At 44.3% G+C, this 5,236-nt stretch overlaps 1 pseudogene; it reads left to right on the forward strand.

Annotated features, from left to right (window-relative positions):
* The first annotated feature begins 2,135 nt into the window (after positions 1-2,135).
* The window catches only part of LOC109094057, a 13,360-nt pseudogene continuing 10,259 nt past the window's right edge, over positions 2,136-5,236 (forward strand).

Here is a 5,236-nt window from a genome sequence, read left to right on the forward strand (position 1 = left end):
GGCTGCATTTATTTGAAAAGTGAATCCTCTGCTGAACACATTTTTTTTTTTTTTAGGTTGTGAAATATATTCTTTGTCCGGTCTGCTATCGAAATATAAAGTAGGCTGTTACGTATAATTTCTGCCCCCCAGAAATGTGGCATTCTGTCATCTGCTTTTTTGAGGTGCTCAAATACTCTGTATACAAGAAACATATTGACTTTAACTAGTAAGACATTAGAGTGAGGCAGAGTCTGCTTGTTTGGCTTGACACTGGTCAGACGTGTTAGATGGTATTGAAACCCGTACACAGTTCAGCAGTCTCAACTATATTCAGCTTGGTAGTGTTAGGGTTCAGGTCACTAGTTGAAATAAGAAGCTACTATGAAGCGTCAATGTTAATGATTTTTTGATGAAAAACCAGGGATGCCTTGTTTGCCAGTAGGCCACTTTTAAACTCAGGTCTGGGAACTGTAAATTTACCTTTGGGTGTTGTTAAACGTGAAAAGTAACTGCTCTGAAACACATAAAAGTGAATGAGGCGTGACTGTGTTGGGGGGTTTTCTCCGTCACACGCTGAACGGCGTCACTCCCTGATAATGAGGAAGGTTAAACAAACGCTTGCATAAAAGACCCCAGTGGTTCAAAGTAAGAACAGTAAAACTCTTGAATAAGACAATAAAAACCGCAGTCGCCCTCCTGCATGTGACAGAAAGGTTAACCCCAGTTACTGGTTGTAAGAAGAACTGGAATGTCATTGCCTAGAATGTTGTTCGCTGGCATGAACCAAGCATGCATGCTATTTCTGTCTCCTGAGGAATGTGGTAGCTTGACAGAAAGCTATGACAAATCATTCTCGATCTCGTTTTGTGCAAAACATTTCTAGGCTTGTGACAGTAGATAATGTTTCTTCTGTGATCAATCTCACTTCATTTTTTTTTTTTTTTAAATGCATGCAATTAGCCTAGTCTTTGTTTGAAGGATTCCAAAATCCTAAAACTTTATTTCCAAGTGCACGAAATGCAGAAATCCCTGATTAATCTCCTTATATTGCATTGCGATTTGAAAATGCATGCAATTACCCCATTTATTTATTTATTTTTTATTTTTTAATTCCAGAATCCTAACCACTTTGTTCATTTTCAAGTGCACAAAAATGCAAAACTTCCCTGAATTCATGCTGACTTTATATTTAATTTTCACTCATGTAAGCAGGATGATTTCCTGTACTGGTACCCTGTGCACTGTTGGTAACTGCAGTTGCCCCTCGATGATGAGATGGCATTCACTTTGACAGAAGCACGGTCTTAAATGGCTGCAACAGAGGGTGTCAGATGACCAACATGAGTTGATGTGGCAACATGTCCATATTTGAGCTGGCACAAACAAGCTCAGTATTCGATTTGGAGGGGGGACACTCTTTTGAAACAAACAGGCTCGATTCTGTGTGCTGCTCTCAGATTTGTAGATGAATGAGCTATCATGCATTTAAGCCATGCATGGTGGAAGTGCAGAAATAATTTAAACGCTCACTTCGTAACACCCATGTTCCCCACGTATCTCCAAAGAACTGTACGTGGATGCTGTTGAGAAAGCTTTAAATGATGACAAACCTTGTCCTCTTTATTGCCTGTAACTCATCCTGTTGGGGGTAAAAAATTAGCAGGGCTGCAGCTTTACAAGAAACTTTTAGACACTGGGCTGCTGTGCGGTAGAAGGGGGTGGCAGAGTCAGGGTTGCGCTAGAACAGGGAGCGAGACTGTTCCACTCCATCCTGGCATTCACAAGGATTGTTGTTTTTTGCACTGGGGTGACCGGCAACTGGGGGAGGGAGGGAGTGAGGCCACCCGTGCCTGAATCAACGCTTGTGAGACTACAGAAGACACAGCTGAGGCACTCCAGAGGTCTGGCACAGTAGAGCTCTTTGCAGGGTTTCTGGTGCAGTTGCTTCAGTAAAGCTCTCTGAATTCGCCGTTTATCCTTCCGAGGGACTAGAGCTGTTATTCATGGTGTGTTTGACCTGTCATGGTTGTTAGCTTCAGAGGAGCTCGGGAGGAATGCCGGTGTCACTGCTGCTATTTTTGCAATGTGCAACCGCTAATGGTGGAATCGCAGAACGGGACCAGGAGCAGTTGCTCTTAGCTGCTCGTTTTCACTGTTTGTTTTGGGCTTGCCATGTCCTGCGTCCCACCGGATCCCTGGGAAGCCTGACTTCATGGCGCGACAACTGCGACTGCATTTTGCTTCACGGAGAAGCAACACCGACCCGCTGTCAGAGACTTGCAGCGGTCACGCAGAGGATAGCGAGCTTACGAATGCCGGCCATAGCTCCAGCGAGGGCCTGGTGCAGAGTTCCCTCCACATGAAGGTGACTACAGGACAGCCCAGTGGCTCTGGCTTTGCCACCCTTGTCACCAGGAGTACGGTAATTTTCAGCGGCCCCTCCACTGGATTCATCCCCAAGGTGAATGGGAGCAGGAAAAGCATGCTGCAGATCTCCTTGCAGCCTTGCGGAGGAGATGGAGAGCTTGCCAGCTGCGAGAGCCGAAACGCCGATGGAGGTTCCTGTAAGCAGCAGCACACACGAGACGATTGACGGTTTACTGCAGCAGCAACAGCAATATCGACGCTGCGGACGTCCCAGATCGCAAATGCCGAGATCTCAGGTCGGCGGCGGAAGGCTGAGGGCACCCTTGCGGCGTTGCTCGTCCTTGGTGATTTTCCACAGAGCCAATGCACCACGAAGGCCCGCGTCCCCCGTCAGTCCGGTAGCATCTCCAATGATTCCTCCGCTGCCTCCATCTGCACGAAGTTCCTTTCAGACCTCTCATCAGAGGCAGCTGTCTAGCGTTGATGCGTCGCACGATGGACACGGACCAAGGGATCTTCGTCTCACTGCAGTTAATGGTCTGCGGCTGTCCAAAACCAGTCCGTCAGCAGAAAACAGGGACGCCAAACCCATCGTGCATTTTAGCATGGCCACCGGAACAATCGCCTGGACCAGAAGCGAACGGAAAGAAGACTCCAGCGTTTTATTGCACTTCGCAAACTCAGCGACCGCTTACCCTCAGGGAAGGAAGTTCGGCCAAAAACAAAGTTTAACATTGACTCGATTCCAAACCTCGTTCGAGGGCCCAACAAACCGACAACGTCGCAGGAGCCCCAGAAAAGCAAAGCTTTTCCGGGAGCACCTCAGCCTGCATGCTGCCAAGCGGAAGGCCGTCGTCGACGGAAAGAAGACATGACACTTTTCCGACTTGCGGTAATTCGGATAAGTCCTCAAGAAAAGGGTCGCATCGCGTCCTTCACAGGAGTATTTCTTTGGAGGTACCCTGTGCGAACGCTGAGATTTCTTGTCACGTTTCAAATGTTGCGTTTGTGATCTGCTGAAGATGTGCACTCCGAAAGTGGAAATCCGTGTTTATAAATGCATGTTTGTAAGGGAATAGGTGAAAGTGAATGAAAAAAAGCTTAAGGAGTGAAGCGTATAATGTTGCAAGGTTCACAGAGAGAAATGCTACCGTAAGCCTTACATCTTATTAGCACATAAAAAAAATGAGAATGCACATGTGTGATTAAATCGGTTTTTATATTGCACTTTTAAGCACGCGCAAATATGTAAAGTCAGTGAGTTGTAAATAATGCTTCGACCCTAAAATTGCATTCAAAAGTATTTGTAGAGTGTATGCTTTATGTTGTAGAGAGCTGGGTATGATTCCTTTTCAATGAAGAGATTATTTTGCAATGATAGCTTTCTCGTCTCTGAATAGTTTTGGCAATCGGACTGAGCAACCTATGCACCATAACTATTCCGGGAAGTTGATCCTGCATGCCAAAGCGTTTCCTTTTAAAGTGTTAAAAAGATGATGCAGATATGCATTAATTTTAGCATGAGTTTGGGATTATGAAACACTTTAATTAACAGGCTATAATTTATATTCTGGCGGTAGGAGAGAACCGATTCAAGACGAATTATGTATTGCAAAATCCCTTTAGGCAGGCCTTGGCTTATGAAAAATTGTTTTTTTTAAAAAGTGCCCATTGTAGCTCAAGCTAACCAGTTCACCCAGCATGTTCACATTTTTAGACCGGCTTTTTTTTTATTATTTATATTTTTTTACACACTCTGAAGGTATCACTGTATTGTCCAATTAAGCGTATCAGTTTTATTTAGCAGAAAGATTGGCTCATACACAGGCCACTTTAAAAATGCAGAGTAGATAAGCTAGTTGCATGCATGCATGTAGATTTGTAGACGGCTTTTCTCAGTTTTTATTAGCATTTGTTTTCACTCTGGGGATCACTGTAATTTATTACCTTCTTGGAATAATTATAGACCTGGTCCTAAGCCTCCCCGCCATAGCTATAATACACAGCTTTGAAAAATACTCTGATTGACTCCAGTTATTCTGGCCGAGTACCACGCGCCGGCCACTTTGGGGATTCAGGAATGCTATGCAGGGGCCCTGACACATGGTGTCCGTCAGCGTTGGGCCAAAGGCCAGCTGAGGGGGAGAAGATTGAGTGGCAGGGAAGACGGGGGCCAAACATGTGATTCCTTGAGTAAAGGATACATGTTTGCTGCCCTCCAGCGGGTGCCCTCACCATTACTTAGGTTGGATGTTTTCAGGAGGCATCAGGGTTTCTCGCTCACGGCCCTTATTTCATTTTCACTCACTCTCTCTGCTTCTGATTTTACAGCATGTTATAAACGGGTCACGCAAGCAAAATTAACAGCACTGTTACTTTAGTTATGTAACTAATCTAAATTCAGGGCTGTAATTGCAACCTGTGGATGTTTGGCAGCCTATTTGTGATGTTCAAAACACTTATAGTTCTTCTGATAGCTCTTTCCGATGTTAGAAAGTACTTGGGGTTAAAATGCAGCAACAGAAGGACAAATACATACTATATTCATTCAGCTGATGATGAAATGATGGTCCGGACTATACGGGATCAGTTCCACAGAAGCAGAGCTGTTGCCGGCCAAGGGATCTGGGAACCTCCTCAAGTAATTTGATTCGGTTGTTGTTTCTGTATGAGTGCTTTGGATTCAACAGTCAGATGGTATCTACATATGAGAAATTCAATTCATAGAGATGTCTTTTTGATTCTGAGGCCCCCAGTTGTCCAAAACAAACATTTTATTATTTATTTACAGACAATATATATAAATGTATGTAAACTGACAACATTTAAAAATTAGTGCTGTCAAACATTAAATTGCATCCAAAAATTGTCCAAAACAAACATTTTA

This window comes from Cyprinus carpio, unplaced genomic scaffold, assembly GCF_018340385.1.
Source record: "Cyprinus carpio isolate SPL01 unplaced genomic scaffold, ASM1834038v1 S000006731, whole genome shotgun sequence".
Classification (NCBI taxonomy): domain Eukaryota; kingdom Metazoa; phylum Chordata; class Actinopteri; order Cypriniformes; family Cyprinidae; genus Cyprinus; species Cyprinus carpio.